The 21,188-nt window shown below is 43.7% G+C and overlaps 1 pseudogene; it reads right to left on the bottom strand.

Annotated features, from left to right (window-relative positions):
• The window catches only part of LOC140116871 (uncharacterized), a 47,000-nt pseudogene that overhangs the window by 3,600 nt on the left and 22,212 nt on the right, over positions 1–21,188 (bottom strand).

Raw genomic sequence — 21,188 nt, 5'->3', positions numbered from 1 at the left:
ATATTCCATGACGTGTACTGGGAAGCGGGAAACAAATTCCAAATGCAGTGAAATTGGGAAAAAAACGCATTCGTGCCGTATTCTTGTGGGCTTGGATTTTACGGATTTCCCTGTGCGCCCCAAATGACAGGTCTACTTTATTCTTTGGGTCGGTACAATCACAGGGTTACCAAATTTGTATAGGTTTTATAATGTTTTCATACATTTAAAAAAATGAAAACCTCCTGTACAAAAATTTTTTGGGGGATTTTGCCGTCTTCTGCCGCTAATAACTTTTTCATACTTTGGTGTATGGAGCTGTGGGTGGTGTAAATTTTTGCGGATTTTGATGACATTTACAATGTTATCATTTTTAGGACTGTACGACCTTGTGATCACTTTTTATATAATTTTTTTTTAAATGGCAAAAAGGTGCCATTTTCGACTTTGGGCGCAATTTTTCATTACGGGGTTAAACGCAGGGAAAAACCATTATATTATATTTTGATAGATGGGGCATTTTTGGATGCGGAGATACCTAATGTGTTCATGATTTTTACTGTTTATTTATATTTATGTCAATTTTTTTTTTTTTTTTCAGACTCCCTAGGGTACTTTAACCCTAGGGTGTCTGTACGATCCTATCATATACTGCCATACTACAGTATGCAGTATGCTGATAGCACATTGTAATGAATGGGTTAACCCGAAGTAGCTTCAGGTCTTCGTGAGACCCGAAGCTACCATGGCGACGGATCGCCGCTCCCCGATGACGTCACGGGGAGGGACAATCCTCAGAAAGATGGCGGCTCCCATGCGATCAGCCGAAAACACCCGCGATCGGTGCTGGCTCGGTGCTCGCTGGCTCCACAGCTACTAAAGAACATTGAAGAGAACTCCTACTCTCGCATAATTCCCTACCGATACAAGTGCAGTCAGTGATTACATACCCTCTTATGCGCTCGCCCTACTTTATCCCTAATTAAGTTAATACAAGATTTATCCCTTGTGCCTGGTCGAGCTTGGACTCGACCCCAAGACTCCAAATCGAGGAACATCCTTTTTTTCTTCTCGGATTCTGTCTCACTCATTGTGTGCCTATGGATGACCCGCAAAAATGCATTGCTAGGAACGTCATTCAGAAATGAATGTGAAAAAAGCAAGTCAGCTCAAATTTGCCTGCTTGAACTGAGACTATCCAACCTAGAGGCTGCTAAACAATTAGCACGGTCTAGAGCCCTAACAAAAGAAAAAGTGGACAATAAGGTACAGATTGACCTACACCTCTCCGAGCGAACGGAAAAAGCTATTCAATGGACCCAAGCTCGGTGCTAACAGGCTAACAAACTACATACCCTTTCAGCTAGGAAACTTTGCAACACACATAACTTATACACAGTTTACACGCTTCACAATTCAACAGGTGCCACATCTTTACTGAATATTACAACAAAATCTATACCAAAGGAGCCAACACATCATGGTCCCTGACGCATTGTTTTTTTTTATCCCAGGCCTCCCCTCCCAAGGTGTCGGGGGCCCATCTTCAAATCCTCAATGCTCCAATATTCCCTGAGGTCATCTCCAAAGCCGTTGACTGCCTGAAACTCAATAAAGCCCAAAGACCTGATGGTCTGATCGCTCTACCACCTCTTGGTTAAGCCTTCATGCCTTTTTCCAGGAAATCACAAGGGGCAGAGCCCCCCACCATACTTCTTTGGGGCTTAAATAACAGTGATACCTATACTCAATAAGGACCGCACTACCCTGAAAAACTACAGGCCAATATCCCTACAAAATCGTGATAATAAACTCCTGACCACTTTTCTAGCTAAAGAAATAAACATGGTCTTGTCAGCCATTATACATAAGGACCGGGTAGGTTTTAATCCTTCCTGCCAAGCCCCCAACAACATCAAGAAAGTTTAGAATCTCATACATGTTTCTAATGCTACAAAGACACTAATGGAGCTTTTGGGACTAAGCATAGAAAAGGCTTTTGATAGGCTCTCCTGGACTAATTCTTTTCAAGTTCAAGGACTTTTTCTAAACATGTTTAAACGCCTTTACTCAGTCCCTTCCACCACCTTCCACATCTAGAAGATCCATTTCTACCTCGGAAGGGACACTACAGAGGTGCCCCCAACCTCCAGACCTTATTGTACTCACTATGGAACCCCTAACCAGGTTAGTATGAACTGATTCTAATATTTCTGGGATAAAAGTGGGTGATGAGCAGTAAAAAGTTAATCCTTTTGCTTGGAGTCACAAACCCCCTTACATCCCTTCCCATCCCAATGGCCCTGATTTTAAGGCATTCTCTGGCCTGAAAGTTAATTTTGATAAGGCTGAAGCTCTGTACTGTAATATCCATTCCCACACACAAAAAAAAAATTATTGACCTCAATTTTGTCTTTGCCTCGCGCAATAAGTATGTAAATACCTTGGAGTCAAGATCACACCTTCTTTTGAAACAGTTGGGAGTTCACCATCTTCTTCCCAGTTCATGTTAGTGCATGTCTTGCAACACAATTTTTAAGTTAATTCCTGTGGTTTGTCCGAATCCGATGGCCACACCCCCTGATTTGTGTCGCATGAAAGCTGGTGCGAATGCGGCAAAATCCGATTGCGTGCACCAAAAACCCGTTAGATGCGGCGCAAATCATATATCGTCGAAAAAAACCCGTCGGAAATGCGGTCCATGGATCCTTAGTAAATCCGACACTGCCTTCTTCGGTGCCTCCACTTCAAACACACTTCCCAGCCCTGCAATAAACCTGGTGGAGGAGTACTCCAGTTTGACAACTGCTCAATCCCACCTTAACCTCTCTGACATTTCCATTTTTCGAAGGCAACTCCATCGGCCTCTATGCTCCCTCTAACCTCCAAGTGACTGTCATCTACCGACCCTCTGGCCCTGCCACTGCTATTATTGACCACTTTAATATCTGTCTTCTTCACTTCCTCTCATCTGACATCCCCTCCATCATCTTGGGTGACATTCCCATCAATCCAGCTCATTCTGCGACCTCCAAACTCCTCTCACTACCTCCTTCAACATCTCACAGAGGTCCTCTACAGCCACTCGCAAAGAGGGCCACAAGGTAGACTTCATTTTCACCCACCTCTGTTCCAGATCCAACCTGTCTAACACTACTCCACTCCTGTCTGATCACAACTTACTCACTTTCTCTTACACTCTGGCTTCAGCCACTCTTGCATTCCGCCGGCCTATACAACCACTTAAGAATCTCAAACATCTGGACAACTGCAAACTCTCTGAGACTCTCCTACCTGTCTCTTCCATATCCTCATGCAAGGAGGTAGAAACTGCTGCCACCTTTCACAACACCACAGTTTCTTCAGCCCTGGACACTGTAGCCCCCATCACTCTCATTATATCTAAACAACTCAACCGGCAACCCTGGCTCACCGACTTTACCAAACATCTAAGACAAAGTGCCAGGAGCGGCGTTGGAAGAAATCACTCTCCAAGGAAGACCTTCTGTCATACAAGCAAGTTGTCCTCGCCTACAAATCTCCACTTGCATCGCTAAACAGGATTACTTAATTAATCTTATATCTTCGCCATCTCACAACATCAGAAAATTATTTTCTACCTTTAATTTCCTTCTACATCCTCCAGCACCCCCACCAACCTCTCTAATGTCAGCTGAGGATTTTGCCTCACACTCAGGATTCGCCTGCACCTTCCACTTAACCAACTTCTCTTCCTTTACTTACAAGAAAGTTTCCTTCAACCTGTCAAGCTGACACCTCACTACTTGTTCGCTTGACCCAATTCGTTGCATCTTATCTCCACCCTCACCACGGTGCTCATCCCAGCTCTAACTCATCTCTTTAACCTCCCACTATCCTTTCACTATCCACTACAAGCCTCTGTTAAACGTATATTTGCCCTCCAATCCCCCAGTTGTTTGCCCCTTGTCTTTAATGTTTCTTTTTGTCCACTTTTTTATGTTCCTCTCGATCTTCTCCAGCCATACGACCACACTAGTGACGATACCGTTTCACCCATGCCTCCTGCTAGGGGAGCCTCTTCTGATCACTGTATGAGGTCATATATCCTTTCTACATTTCTGTAAATCTGGGCAACTTTACATTGGCCAGGCAAGACATGTGACCCTGTTGTATAAAAAGAAGTGTCACATGTCCCAGCGCCATTACAGAGAGGGAAAGATAAGAGCTTCCTGAAATGCAGAATTGCCCTTTTCAGGGCACAAAGGGGGATAGAGAGGGAAAATAGCTGTGAGGGACAGAAGGAAATACTTTCCAGGTTTAGGGTAGTCTGAAAGAGCATTATTACTACATCATCATCTACAGAAATAGCAGCGTCTAGCAGCACTGTGCTCATGTTAAGCCTGTTATTTTCTGTACATATCACACACCACATCTTCCCCGTCCTTGGTTGTGCAGTCACATCTGTCTCCTACAATTTCCTTGTAAATCTCCATATCTGTCACATGGAGCAGGTTTGTTGCTGTACAAGGTGCTCTTGGATTTGTCTATTGCATACAAGGTGCAGGTACTTTATGGAGCAGATCCGTGTGATTGGACACTAAGTAAAGGACATGCGTAAGGCACGGGATTTGCACCACTCCGGCTGTTCCCATATCACTGCCAGGGGGACAAAGGTTTTTTTTTAATTAGTTTTATTTAGCTGTAGGTTTTTTTTAAAATTACTTTTGTTTTAGATGATCCAGTGAGTTACTCTAGGGTTGGGGGAACTTTCCCTACTTTGGGTTCTGTGTGGTCATTTACCCAGACAGTTGATTTTCAGCAGGTTCTGCTGTGTTTCCCCCATGACTGTGCTGAACCAGGTAGCGCCAGCCCGACACTGACTGGATGAGGAGGTAGAAGAAATAGTGGAGTAGGAGGAGGCAACTGGAGGCCAGGAGTGATGTCCTGCAATCCTCAGGGGTGGAAGTATCTGCCCCACAATGATTCCAGACTCAGGCCCAGCCGCTACATTAACCCAGTGGGAAATTATAGAGATGTAACGTCCCGGCCCGAGCTTACTGGTCCACACATCAGTATCATATCACTGCTACATGCAAATGAGCCTGAAGGCTGATGCCAGAGCCTCTCCCATCTCCATTGTTTATTCATTCTTCAGTCTACTTTGCAGACTTACTACCCACCTCCTCCCTCTTTGCCCCAACCAGAGAGACAGCAACGTCATCCGTTTTTATATTCAATTCCGCACTATGGAGCGACCAGTAGAAAGGACGGCATGGGAATTACCAACAGCCGTATGAAGCCATCGCTCTCTACATGGGACGGTGGAGATACAGACTGATCCGACCCCTGGATGTGACCTCTCCCTGCAATGTATAAGGGAAGAATAACCCACAAGATACATGAAAGGCTCTTACCCTCCTCTGTCACTGATGAGGGGATTTCCTCTCCGCTCCTCCTTCCACCACAACTTTCCTGGAAAGATCCAACATGAAGGACATGAGAAAACAAGGAAATGTCTCCAGAGATTCTCTTATATCCAAGTGATGGACAGAAACCTCTAGAACCAGGAACTAAGGGGAATAATCTCCTGCAGGAGGAGACGGGATCCACATTCATCCCAATATTTTACACATCAACATCAATGTTCCGGTTATATTACTGCATAACCCGATGTGACCCGACCCTGAGGTGGAGACTCATGGACACCAGGGACAAGATTATTCACTTCTCCTGCTCTTCTACCATTTATAGTTATGTCCGACCAACATCTCCCCATAGACCCTCCACCCACTGCTGCTGGAGAAGGTCAGTAGCCTCATTACATCCATCTATAGAGGATTCACAGGAACCTCAGCTCCACCTACCTGATGATCCAGTGGGACATTCTCCTCCGGCTCCTCTTTAATATCCCGGGAATCTCCAGGACTGGGACATCTCTCTGGTTCCTCTTTAATATCCTGGGAATCTCCAGGACTGGGACATCTCTCTGGTTCCTCTTTAATATCCCGGGAATCTCCAGGACTGGGACATCTCTCTGGTTCCTCTTTAATATCTCGGGAATCTCCAGGACTGGGACATCTCTCTGGTTCCTGTGTAATATCTCGGGAATCTCCAGGACTGGGACATCTCTCTGGTTCCTCTTTAATATCTCGGGAATCTTCAGGACTGGGACATCTCTCTGGTTCCTGTGTAATATCTCGGGAATCTCCAGGACTGGGACATCTCTCTGGTTCCTCTTTAATATCTCGGGAATCTTCAGGACTGGGACATCTCTCTGGTTCCTGTGTAATATCTCGGGAATCTCCAGGACTGGGACATCTCTCTGGTTCCTCTTTAATATCTCGGGAATCTTCATGACTGGGACATCTCTCTGGTTCCTGTGTAATATCTCGGGAATCTCCAGGACTGGGACATCTCTCTGGTTCCTGTGTAATATCTCGGGAATCTCCAGGACTGGGACATCTCTCTGGTTCCTCTTTAATATCTCGGGAATCTTCATGACTGGGACATCTCTCTGGTTCCTGTGTAATATCTCGGGAATCTCCAGGACTGGGACATCTCTCTGGTTCCTGTGTAATATCTCGGGAATCTCCAGGACTGGGACATCTCTCTGGTGGATTTCTCTGACTGGATCCATCTATAGGAAATATACAGAGTGACTGATACATTGTCTATATGTGATGATGAGATGATGGAGGAGGTGACCTCACACCTGCTCTGTCCTCTATAATCAGGAAGGTCTCCTCTTACCTGGTGATGTGAGGGGCTGGTGGTCCTCCATCATGATGTTCTTGTACTGGTCCTTGTGTCCTTCTATATACTCCCACTCCTCCATGGCGAAATAGACAGTGACGTCCTGACACCTTATAGGAACCTGACACCCACAATGACACAGTCATCACCCAGACCCCTCCCTTGTGTTATTGTACAATGTCCCAGCATTCCCGGCAGCGCTCACCTCTCCGCTCAGCAGCTCAGTGATCCTGGAGGTAAGTTCTAGGATCTTCTGCTCATGTATCAGTGAATGAGGTGGAGGCTCGGTGATGGGGCTCTGGGTCCATCCTCCTGACACACGGGGGGTCACACACTCACCAGACGACTTCTTCACTACTGTGTAATCCTGTGTATGGGGAGACACTGATCACTACATAGATCCTAAGAATCCTTCACCTCTCCAGTCATTTCCCGCTGTTATTCCTAGAGATAAGAGCCGTGTCCTGGGAGACTCTCACCTCTCCGGTTATCAAGGAGATCATCTCCAGGGTGAGCTCCAGGATCCTGGCCGCCATCTGCTCTCTGTCCTTCTCCCGGATCCCTGGTGGATCATTGATGGAAAGGATCATCTTTAGGAGAAACCTCTGGGAGTCCTGGATCTATAGAACCTGAGGAAACATGACAAGAACTAAGAGCAAACTCTATATGAAGCAATTGTGTCCATGACATGTGTGATGTGACAGATGGGGATTCTCCAGACACTGGAGGGGAGGTCACTGGACTGAGGGAGGAGTGATGGCTCTGGACTGTGCTGCTCCTCACTAATAGCACATACTGGACCCCACATGGAGGGACCTGCAGCATGCTGGGAGTTGTAGTCCCTCCATATAGTGTATGTGTGCTCCTGGAGCATGCTGGGAGTTGTAGTCCCTCCATATAGTGTGTGTGCTCCTGGAGCATGCTGGGAGTTGTAGTCCCTCCATATAGTGTGTGTGCTCCTGGAGCATGCTGGGAGTTGTAGTCCCTCCATATAGTGTGTGAGCTCCTGGAGCATGCTGGGAGTTGCAGTCACTCTATATAGTGTGTGTGCTCCTGGAGCATGCTGGGAGTTGTAGTCCCTCCATATAGTGTGTGTGCTCCTGAAGCATGCTGGGAGGTGTAGTCCCTCCATTTAGTGTGTGTACTCCTGGAGCATTCTGGGAGTTGTAGTCCCTCCATATAGTGTGTGTGCCCCTGGAGCATGCTGGGAGTTGTAGTCCCTCCATATGGTGTGTGCTCCTGGAGCATGCTGGGAGTTGTAGTTCCTCCATATAGTGTGTGCTCCTGGAGCATGCTGGGAGTTGTAGTCCCTCCATATAGTGTGTGTGCTCCTGGAGCATGATGGGAGTTGTAGTCCCTCCATATAGTGTGTGTGCTCCTGGAGCATGCTGGGAGTTGTAGTAGCTCCATATGGTGTGTGTATGCTCCTGGAGCATGCTGGGAGTTGTAGTAGCTCCATATAGTGTATGTGCTCCTGAAGTATGCTGGGAGTTGTAGTCTCTCCGTTGATCACTCACCTCTTCTCTACCTAAGTGTGATGTCACTGAAGGGGCGGGGCCTACTGGAAGCCGGTTGTATATGTGTACGAAGGAGTACTGGTGGCTGTAGGACCTGTGATGATCTTAAAGATCATGTGATCAGTGTGGGCGGAGTAAGGGGCGGGGCTTGTTAGAAAACCTCTTTGAACCAGAAAATATCATTATTATGAGGCAGCAGGTACCAGGAGGAGCAGAGAAGAAGCCTCCATCTTATCCCGGATCCATCACTCGGGCCTCTCTCTGACCTTCTCACCGGTGTCTCTGCGAACACTAGAATCACATGGAGACCCAGGATCAGTCCGGGCCGAGCTCCAGTTTTCTATCGGACTTTGCACGTTCTTTCCTGCACCTGATTATAAGAAATGTCTGCGCCACTTTTGTGTGGCGGCTGCACTAAACCCGACGCCACACAAATCTCTGCCCTTCAGGGGGCGCTGTGGGGCTCAGCCGGACCGAGTCTGACAGAAATGTGTCGCACTTCTCCCCCATGTGCGGCAAAAAAAATAGCGGTGCAAAGTTTGGTGATAATAGAAGCTAAGCTTCAGGTTCCTTTAGCGCGCATACACACACAGGGGGAGATTTATCAGTAGTGTCTGAGAGCAGATCTGTTCTAGTTGCCCATGGGAACCAATCAGAGCTCAGCTTTCATTTTCCCACAGATGTTTATAGAATTAAAACTGAGCTCTGGTTGGTTTCCATGGGCAACTAGAACAGTTTTACCTCAGAAACTCGAATCATTGTTATGTATTAATGTCTTTTATTTGCATTTCTACAAATCATGTAACGCAGATTCTACACCTAATAGGGCACATTTACTAAGAGCAGTGCAGTGTATACTGTGTGCAGTGTCCTGTGTACAGGGCAGGGGGCGCCAGATTCATCAAGAACGGGCACCAGAAACCCTGAATCTGGGGCCCCGGCACTTATTTACCACCATCTACCATTGTCTCCAATCACAGCTCAGTTTCTACTTTTCTGAAGTTCATCAATATGAGCTCTGAGCTATTATTGGTTACTATAGCCAATGGGGTGTCTAAGAGCAACCAATCAGGGCTCAACTTTCATTTTCCCATAACTGGTTATAAAATGAAAGCTGATCTCTGAGTTGTTTACATGGGCAACTAGAATAGTTTTACCTCAGACACTTTTGGCTGATGTTGTGAGTCTATTTTTTGCCCCCCATTTGTCAAATGCAGGGGGGGGGGGGGTTTAGCCTTATTAGGCGCAAATTTTAAAAAAGGGGAAATATGTTGAGATAATAATACCATTGCCTTTCCTAAGCATGGTCAGGACTGGCCTGTTATTGCTCAATTATTTGGGCTCATATAGGTGCAATAGTATTATATATCGGGCACAAACATCTGTAAAGCGGCGCAATGTAATGCCAAATAGGGCGCAATAACACACGGCACACGGTTACACCGAATTGAGGTGTAACATTCCAAAAAAGTGTAAAATGGGCACAAAACAGCCATTACGCAGCAAAAAGGAACAAAAACACCAACGGCAAGGGGAAAAAAAAAGATAAATAACCCCTCTTTATGTGTGAGGTAATAAGTAAGGTCATAAGTGAGGTTAACATAGGAGGTAATGCGTGAAGTAATATATAAGGTGATATGAGGTAATATATGAGGTAATACGTGAAGTAATATATAAGGTGATATGAGGTAATACATGAAGTAATATATAAGGTGATATGAGGTAATATATGAGGTAATACGTGAAGTAATATATAAGGTGATATGAGGTAATACATGAAGTAATATATAAGGTGATATGAGGTAATATATGAGGTAATACGTGAAGTAATATATAAGGTGATATGAGGTAATACATGAAGTAATATATAAGGTGATATGAGGTAATATATGAGGTAATACGTGAAGTAATATATAAGGTGATATGAGGTAATACATGAAGTAATATATAAGGTGATATGAGGTAATATATGAGGTAATATGTGAAGTAATATATAAGGTGATATGAAGTAATACATGAAGTAATATATAAGGTGATATGAGGTAATATATGAGGTAATACGTGAAGTAATATATAAGGTGATATGAGGTAATATGTGAGGTAATACATGAAGTAATATATAAGGTGATATGAGGTAATACATGAAGTAATATATAAGGTGATATGAGGTAATATATGAGGTAATACGTGAAGTAATATATAAGGTGATATGAGGTAATACATGAAGTAATATATAAGGTGATATGAGGTAATATATGAGGTAATACGTGAAGTAATATATAAGGTGATATGAGGTAATACATGAAGTAATATATAAGGTGATATGAGGTAATATATGAGGTAATACGTGAAGTAATATATAAGGTGATATGAGGTAATACATGAAGTAATATATAAGGTGATATGAGGTAATATGTGAGGTAATACATGAAGTAATATATAAGGTGATATGAGGTAATACATGAAGTAATATATAAGGTGATATGAGGTAATATATGAGGTAATACGTGAAGTAATATATAAGGTGATATGAGGTAATACGTGAAGTAATATATAAGGTGATATGAGGTAATATGTGAAGTAATATATAAGGTGATATGAGGTAATACATGAAGTAATATATAAGGTGATATGAGGTAATACATGAAGTAATATATAAGGTGATATGAGGTAATATGTGAAGTAATATATAAGGTGATATGAGGTAATACATGAAGTAATATATAAGGTGATATGAGGTAATACGTGAAGTAATATATAAGGTGATATGAGGTAATATGTGAAGTAATATATAAGGTGATATGAGGTAATATATGAGGTAATACGTGAAGTAATATATAAGGTGATATGAGGTAATACGTGAAGTAATATATAGGGTGATATGAGGTAATATATGGGGTAATACGTGAAGTAATATATAAGGTGATATGAGGTAATATATGAGGTAATACGTGAAGTAATATATAAGGTGATATGAGGTAATACGTGAAGTAATATATAAGTTGATATGAGGTAATATATGAGGTAATACGTGAAGTAATATATAAGGTGATATGAGGTAATACGTGAAGTAATATATAAGGTGATATGAGGTAATACATGAAGTAATATATAAGGTGATATGAGGTAATACATGAAGTAATATATAAGGTGATATGAGGTAATATATGAGGTAATATATAAGGTGATATGAGGTAATATATGAGGTAATACGTGAAGTAATATATAAGGTGATATGAGGTAATATATGGGGTAATACGTGAAGTAATATATAAGGTGATATGAGGTAATATATGAGGTAATACGTGAAGTAATATATAAGGTGATATGAGGTAATATGTGAGGTAATACATGAAGTAATATATAAGGTGATATGAGGTAATACATGAAGTAATATATAAGGTGATATGAGGTAATATATGAGGTAATACGTGAAGTAATATATAAGGTGATATGAGGTAATATATGAGGTAATACGTGAAGTAATATATAAGGTGATATGAGGTAATACGTGAAGTAATATATAAGGTGATATGAGGTAATATATGGGGTAATACGTGAAGTAATATATAAGGTGATATGAGGTAATATATGGGGTAATACGTGAAGTAATATTTAAGGTGATATGAGGTAATATATGGGGTAATACGTGAAGTAATATTTAAGGTGATATGAGGTAAAATATGAGGTAATATGTGAGTTGATATGCAAGGTGATATGAGAGGTAATTTGTGAGGTTATATGAGATATGTTCTGAATTATGATGCTGTAATACTCCAGTCACACCCAGAGCTGCAATCATCTATCTACCGTTAGATCATCTTAGATGCCTACGACTCTGGATTTGACTGTAGTATCAATCTGCCATCAACATTCTTAGTATGTCATATGTCAATGGCAGGTTATGTGTGAGGTCATATGTTTTCAGTTGTTCAAGTGATACTCCAGTCAAATCCAGTTGATATGTGGTGATATGTGAGGTAATTAGAGATAATATATTCTCAATTTCTATGTTTATATCACCTATGATACTCCAACTGAAGTCTTATTCTGGCCATTATATACTCCAGGCACTCATATTTAACTCACATGCTGTCCATCTCCTTCTGATCTAAGGCCAAGGATACCTATGAATTTCTGCTGCACTCAGGGTTCCTTAGAGCACAGTGGCCTCCATAATTCTTAAATGGAAGAAGATGGGGACTATTTGGCCATCCAGCCAAATTTACGACCCCCAGACTATGAGAAATAAGATGCCCTGGTCTCATAAGATGTAGATAGAATTAACATCAAAAGGTTCTAAGCGGTGGATAAAACCAGGCACTGCTCATCACCTGCCAAATACAATTCCAACAGTGAAACATGGCAGTGGCAGCATCTTGCTATAGCGGCAGGGAAAGGACGACTGCTTGAAATTGAAGGAAAGATGATATTCAGATATATCCTGGATGAAAACCTCTTCCAGAGTACTCTAGACCTCAGATTGGGCCAGGGTTCACCTTTCAACAAGACAATGACCCCAAGCACACAGCTAAAATAACAAAGCAGAGGCTTCAGAACCACTCTACGGCCATTTTTGACTCGCCAAGCTAGAACTCGGATCTAAACCCAAATGAGCATCTCTGGAAAGACTTGAAAATGGCTTCCACCAATGTTCACCATCCAACCCAGTAAGCTTACCCAAGGATATTTCTGCGGTGTGCTGCGATTGCCACACTGTACGCAGCGGATGGGTCCAATACAGATACACTGCGGCAGGACTTCTGATCTGGAATCCAAGCTGAGGCCTTCCTTCTCTCCCAGACAGCAATCTAGCAAGCTTTCCCTTAAAGCATCGATACCAGCTGAAGAGCTTGCGGCAGCCTTGAATCCCTAATTTACTACAAGCGATTAGTAGTGGAATTGTCCTCTTACATGTTGGCTAACATCAATTTGCTTACCCCTAATTTACTATGCCTGTAAATACTTTAAATCTCTAGCATTGTTGTCTACAGATGATGAGAAAGCATTGGATGCACTGATTTTATCCCTTTTGTTACCAGACTGGTAATGACAGCTGGAATCTAGTAGCCTAATGGAGAGAGCCAGGCACAAGGATGGACTGAGGAGTTGAAACATTAGTGCAGGTATGATACACGTAGGTAGGTAGGTAGTCTGGGTAAGACAGTTCAGGGAGGAGGAGACTGGAACACAGTCACAGTACTCAAGCAATGTTAGGACTGCCACATGGTTTACTTATAGGCCCAAACAAGAAACAAGATGGCCCCTATAATGCATTTGATCCTCGATCTTAGGTAAGGACGAATATAGCAGCCTTCAGTGGTGAGGAGAAGGATCGTTTTACCAGCTTCTTCCACTTCAAGTGGTCCACTGAGGCTCTCTTATCTGGGCAAATGCATTCCCCCAATCCTAAGGGCTTATTTTGGTTTAATTTTCTATCTCTGCTAAATGCAATTTTATCAAAATGCGAGTCATGGGGTAAAGGCACTTTTACATGGCTTGTTCGCTGCGCAATCTTCAAGATGAACATCCTCATAACACATTTCAGGAGCTCCCCTTTTCCCTTCCGGCATCTTTCTTCCACGCTATTCTACCACTACAACACTTATTCATCTGGGTAGGCAATCCGGCAAGGTTGAAAAAGGAGGTCATTATATTACAGTTATCCCTAAGCCAGGTAAAGACCCCTCAGAATGTCCTAGTTATAGACCTATAAGCCTACTAAATTCCGACCTAAAAATATTTACTAAGCTTTTAGCTAACAGGCTAAGTGAATGGCTTCCACAATTGATACACAAGGACCAGGTGGGATTCGTTAGGTACCGACAAGCAGGAGATAATACACGACGTACCATTGATTTAATAAGCTTAACGCAAAAGGCTAAATCGGAAGCCTTGCTCCTGAGTCTTGACGCCGAGAAGGCTTTTGATCGCCTAAATTGGCAATTTATGTTTAAAACACTTGCTCGCTTTGGACTGCGTGGACCTTTTGTGGAAGCCCTGAAGAGTCTATATGCAACCCCTACGGCACAAATACGACTCCCTCATGCTCACTCTGCCCCTTTAACTATAAATAATGGGACCCGGCAGGGATGTCCCTTATCCCCTTTACTTTACGTCCTAAGTATCGAACCATTGGCAGTAAGTATCCGAAATAACCCAAACATTAATGGTATTAAAGTTAGAGACAAACAATTCAAAGTAGCCCTGTTCGCCGATGACGTTCTACTTACACTTGAAGAGCCTCTTATTTCCCTACCAAATCTCCACGCCACTATTGAGAAATACAGCTTAGTATCAGGATATAAAATTAATCACACTAAGACGGAGGCCCTACCACTAAATCTATCCCCCCATACACTGAATTCTTTAAAGAGTAGTTTCCAATACTCCTGGTGCTCAGCATCCCTCAAGTATCTGGGAGTCAAGCTTACCCCCACTATTTCATCTCTATATAAAGAAAATTTTCCCCCCCTAATACAAGATGTGAGGAGACAGCTGCAAACTTGGCGTCCTATATACTTATCCCTATTGGGCAAAATCGCAGCAATCAAAATGTCAATTCTTCCAAGATTTTTGTACCTATTCGAGACACTCCCGGTTAGAGTACCAATAACATCCTTACGACTGATACAATCGCTTTTCTTAGACTTTCTGTGGAACTCTAAGAGACACAGAATTCCGAAAACAGTCTTGGTGGCACCAAAATCAAAAGGGGGTCTTGGCCTTCCAGACATTACTCTATACTACTACGCAACACACCTCCGACATATAGTCTCTTGGACATCTTTGCCTGCCTTTAATAGATGGACAGAAATTGAAAAATTATGGCTAGCCCCGGTGCACCCCAGTTCATTAATCTGGGGTCCCCCGGCGGAGATCCCTAATTCATCGTTGTTAGCCCCTATGGCCTTCACTAGAGAAATATGGCATAGGTGTCGGATCCGCTACTCTCTAGCGACACACAGATCGCCACTTACTCCTTTTTTGTATACCCCACACTTACCCCAAAGCCTTGGAGCAGACTTTGTTACTTTCTGGAAGCCAATGAACGCTTTCCGAATTAAAGACCTGACGCACCCTACAACTAAACAACTGCTCACGTTCACTGATCTCTGCTCGGCATCAGACCAATTTGCAACAGCATCTGACACTTACCCCCAGATTTACCAATTCTGTCTTAAAATATTAGGATCTGTCTCCATTCCATCCCTTACACCATTTGAACGGATATGCCTGAATAATTCCACTTCGAAAGGTCTGATTTCAGACTTATACGCCTTGCTTATAGCACAAATAAACCCAGAACCTAGCAGACATTCATATATGCTCAAATGGGAGGAGTGGTTGGGTAGGGAGTTACCGGAGTCAATATGGAAGATAATTTGGGAGAATACACCCAGAGGTGCTCTGTCAGCACTCTATAAAGAGAACCAGTGCTGCTCCATAGACTTAACCCATCCATCCCTGACGTGTGCTGGAGATGTGATAACCCTGGGGCATCTTTATTTCATATATTTTGGGATTGCCCGTCTATTCAGTTTTTCTGGGCCGAGGTACACACACTACTACAGAAGACCCTGGATACTACACTAAATAAGGACCCAGTGTCATTTCTCTTAGGACTGCCTCCGGTAGGACTGGGGAAATCTCAGGCCAGACTCTTTTTGCACATTTTGAGCGCGGCAAAAACTCTGGTTCCGTTATTTTGGAAAAAATCGACCCCCCCCACTTTATTAGATCTATGTGTACGTATACGGCATATGCGGACAATGGAATATATGACGGCCTCTCTACATGAAAAGACAGACCAGTTCTGTGCGACCTGGGCCTCCTGGGATGCTATAGACCAGTGATGGCGAACCTTTTAGAGGTGGAGTGCCCAAACTGTAACCCAAAACATGCATATTTTTTTGCAAAGTGCCAATACAGTAATTCAAGCAGTTACTTATTGCAATCTTCTTGCTCTGTGCTATACCACAGCTTTCAATGGAACTGAGGGCTCCAGAAGGAGAGGAAATTTGCAATGTCATTGGAGCGTCCCTTGACATCCACCTGAACAGGAAGATTCAGGGGTCGCACAAAAGGAACTCCAATGATAACCTGACCCTGTCCACACCTCCTCTCTCTTCCTGCAATCTTAGGCAGACCAGGATGCTCCACATTAAAATAATGCTAAGCATGGCAAGTCCTGGGACTGAAGGAGGATCCCTGTCTGGCAAACTCTGCCATGGGGCAACAGCCTGAGTGCCCACCGAGAGGGCTCTGAGTGCCACCTCTGGCACCCGTGCCATAGGTTCGCCACCACTGCTATAGACCATAGCTTTCTATAGTGAATTACACACTTTATTGCGGAGACACGTATGAGATACATGGGTAGTTTCTCGTTTCTTTTTGTTTTTTATAAATACACTGTTTTCCCTTCGGGAATGTTTATGTTTCTTTTTCTTAAATTTCCAAATGCTGGTTGCTATTTAGAAGTGAAGTTTCTATGCAGGGTAATAACATGGAAATAGAAACTAGACAGAAACAGCTGTTTGCGTGTTGGAACGATATGTTGTCTACCTGCTGTATATGCTCCGACTCTCGCTGTGAAGGTCTTATTACTTATCACTTTCTATGACCACGCTGATTTTGTTGTATCATTTGTAACCTCTGTGAAACTTTAAAACTATTCAATAAAATGTAAGTTGAAAAAAAAAAAGAAAAAGGAGGTCATGTTTAGACCCAAAGCGAGAGGCAGTCTTGCGCTTCCAAAAAGATCAGATCCTACAACAGATCTCCCACCTGGTAAGGGTGAGGGACTGGTGTCACCACCATACAACTAAATCCTAGGTGTCCCTCTGGAAACCATCTGGGACCCCAACCATATGGGCCACTTTGAAGAACGTACACTCTGAAGCTGTGAAAGCTTCCTTTCCTCCCCACTCGCCTATGCCCACTATCCTATTCCTGGAATGGGTGACCCCATTGTTCATAGCTGGAGGGCCCCAGGCGTTCACAGGATATCTCATTTTTGTGGTGGCTCTTCTTGAAAAACACCCTCTGACCTGTCATGATCTGCAGCGGTCTGTCTTGAGTCACTGGCGTTCTTTTGCGCACACTGCCTTTTGAAGACTCTTTTGATGAGGGCCCTTCTTCCTCGAATTCCCTGTGCTCAGGCTCTTACAGACGGAACTCGATGCCCACTGTGACCTCTAGTGAAGCTCTGTGGATTCTTTATTTTTATCCCAAGTTGCAATGATCAGCTATACAAGCAAATTGATCAGCAGTTTTAGAAAATCCAATTGTCATTTGGGACCAAAAAAAATAATTTTGTCAAGAAAGAACCCCACATGCCAAAAAAGGTAAGAATATACAACGAAACCACTAGATATCATATATCAAATATTTTTCTGTTTTTAAATTTTTAATAAAGATACACAAGGCCCATTTTGTAAAACAGACCATAAGGAAGAAAGTGTGAGTAGGGTGAAATGTAGCTAGAAATTCAATAACGTAGATCGTAACGGCCAACAATTCTTAACTATGAACATTAACATGGCTTCTCCCTTGTGTGAGTTCTCTGATGTCTGACAAGATGTGTATTCCTGGTAAAACATTTCCCACATTCAGTACATAAAAATGGCTTCTCCCCTGTGTGATTTCTCTGATGTCTGACAAGATGTGATTTTTCTCTAAAACATTTCCCACATTCAGCACATGAGAATGGCTTCTCTCCTGTGTGAATTCTCTGATGGGTAATAAGAACGGATTTCTCTCGAAAACATTTCCCACATTCAGTACATGAAAATGGCTTCTCCCCTGTGTGATATCTCTGATGTTGAATAAGACCTGATTTCACACTAAAATATTTCATACATTCAGTACATGCAAATGGCTTCTCTCCCGTGTGAGTTCTCTGATGATCAACAAGCACCGATTTGTGGCGAAAACATTTCCCACATTCAGTACATGAGAATGGCTTCTCCCCACTGTGAATTCTATAATGTTGAATAAGATGGGATTTCTTGCGAAAAAATTTCCCACATTCAGTACACGGAAATGGCTTCTCCCCTGTATGAATTCTCCAATGTACAGCAAGATGTGATTTCTTGAAAAAATATTTCCCACATTCAGGACATAAAAATGGCTTTTCTCTTGTGTGAGTTCTCAGATGTTGATCAATATTTGATTTCTGGGTAAAACTCTCCTCATGTTTCATACATAATAACTGCCCCTTATCTCCATGATTTCCCTCCCCTGTGGAAAGATGTGACTGATTATCTTCTACTTCACCACAAGGAGATGAGGGGGGACGTCCATGAGAACCTCTTGTACTTTCATAACCTTAAAAATATAGTAAAGAAATAAATATTGGAAGTTTCCTTTCCCCAGTTACAAGCAGAATTAAAGCGACAAGTCAGTAACATACAGTCATCTACGGAGAGAAAGGTCATGAATATAAATCCATATAATATAAAGAAAATCCAACCATCAAGAACATCATCAAATCGACCACTGGATGTGACCTCTCTCTGCAATGTATAAGGGAAGAATAACCCACAAGATACATGAAAGGCTCTTACCCTCCTCTGTCACTGATGAGGGGATTTCCTCTCCGCTCCTCCTTCCACCACAACTTTCCTGGAAAGATCCAACATGAAGGACATGAGAAAACAAGGAAATGTCTCCAGAGATTATCTTATAGGTGGGGGAGAATCCTCCAACTTCACAGGCCTGCTGTGTCCTGTGAGACAGAAAGCGACATGGAGACTGATTCCCATATTCTGCGACCAACAGAGGGAAGGAGCCTGAAAGCGAGATACAGGCATCAAAAGAGCCGCATCTGATGGACGAGTCATTGGTTCCCAACCACTGATGTAGATTCTCCACCCACTGCTGCTGGAGAAGGTCAGTAGCTTCATTACATCCATCTATAGAGGATTCACAGGAATCTCAGCTCCACCTACCTGATGATCCAGTGGGACATTCTCCTCTGGCTCCACTTTAATAACATGGAAATATAGAGGACTGGGACATCTCTCTGGTTCCTGTGTAATATCCCGGGAATCTCCAGGACTGGGACATCTCTCTGGTTCCTGTGTAATATCCCGGGAATCTCCAGGACTGGGACATCTCTCTGGTTCCTGTGTAATATCCCGGGAATCTCCAGGACTGGGACATCTCTCTGGTTCCTGTGTAATATCCCGGGAATCTCCAGGACTGGGACATCTCTCTGGTTCCTGTGTAATATCCCGGGAATCTCCAGGACTGGGACATCTCTCTGGTGGATTTCTCTGACTGGATCCATCTACAGGAAATATACACAGTGACTGATACATTGTCTATATGTGATGATGAGATGATGGAGGAGGTGACCTCACACCTGCTCTGTCCTCTATAATCAGGAAGGTCTCCTCTTACCTGGTGATGTGAGGGGCTGGTGGTCCTCCATCATGATGTCCTTGTACTGGTCCCTGTGTCCTTCTATATACTCCCACTCCTCCATGGAGAAATAGACAGTGACGTCCTGACACCTTATAGGAACCTGACACCCACAATGACACAGTCATCACCCAGACCCCTCCCTTGTGTTATTGTACAATGTCCCAGCATTCCCGGCAGCGCTCACCTCTCCGCTCAGCAGCTCAGTGATCCTGGAGGTAAGTTCTAGGATCTTCTGCTCATGTATCAGTGAATGAGGTGGAGGCTCGGTGATGGGGCTCTGGGTCCATCCTCCTGACACACGGGGGGTCACACACTCACCAGACGACTTCTTCACTACTGTGTAATCCTGTGTATGGGGAGACACTGATCACTACATAGATCCTAAGAATCCTTCACCTCTCCAGTCATTTCCCGCTGTTATTCCTAGAGATAAGAGCCGTGTCCTGGGAGACTCTCACCTCTCCGGTTATCAAGGAGATCATCTCCAGGGTGAGCTCCAGGATCCTGGCCGCCATCTGCTCTCTGTCCTTCTCCCGGATCCCTGGGGGATCATTGATGGAAAGGATCATCTTTAGGAGAAACCTCTGGGAGTCCTGGATCTATAGAACCTGAGGAAACATGAGAAGAACTAAGAGCAAACTCTATATGAAGCAATTGTGTCCATGACATGTGTGATGTGACAGATGGGGATTCTCCAGACACTGGACTGAGGGAGGAGTGATGGCGCTGGACTGTGCCGCTCCTCACTAATAGCACATACTGGACCCCACATGGACCCATATAGTGTGTGTGTGCTCCTGGAGCATGCTGGGAGTTGTAGTCCCTCCATATAGTGTGTGAGCTCCTGGAGCATGCTGGGAGTTGTATTCCCTCCATATAGTGTGTGTGCTCCTGGAGCATGCTGGGAGTTGTAGTCCCTCCATATAGTGTGTGTGCTCCTGGAGCATGCTGGGAGTTGTAGTCCTTCCATATAGTGTGTGTGTTCCTGGAGCATGCTGGGAGTTGTAGTCCCTCCTCTGGTCACTTACCTCTTCTCTCCTCAGTGCAGGACACTCTACCTCACACACATCCTCCCTCCTGCTCACTATTCACTAGTCATGTGACCCTGGGAGTGTGATGTCACTGAGGGGCGGGGTGTACATGTTTATAGAGAAGTGGTGGTTGAAGGACCTGTGATGATGTAATAGATCATGTGATCAGTGTGGGCGGGGCGCTGGTTATGTGATCAGGAAACACTTCAGGACGAGATGGATGAGGTGATGGTGACACAGGAAGAAGCTGAGGAGGGAGAGGGGTGACACGGGGCTCGCAGGGCGGGTGCTGGACCAGTAGGAGATGGGGGAGTTCTCCCAGCAGGAGGCGCTGCTAATTTTGAGTGCGATATGATACCCAGAAAAGTATTACAATACTCCATACCAATACGATACTTTCAAGAAAAGAAAACAAATGATATCAATGTTTAGGGTGCAGTCACATGGGGCGTTTACATTACATTTAGAAATGCAATGCAAACGTTTGGGGGCGGGG

This window comes from Engystomops pustulosus, chromosome 2 (assembly GCF_040894005.1).
Source record: "Engystomops pustulosus chromosome 2, aEngPut4.maternal, whole genome shotgun sequence".
Taxonomy (NCBI): Eukaryota; Metazoa; Chordata; class Amphibia; order Anura; family Leptodactylidae; genus Engystomops; species Engystomops pustulosus.
This window is presented reverse-complemented; position numbering and strand designations above follow the sequence as displayed.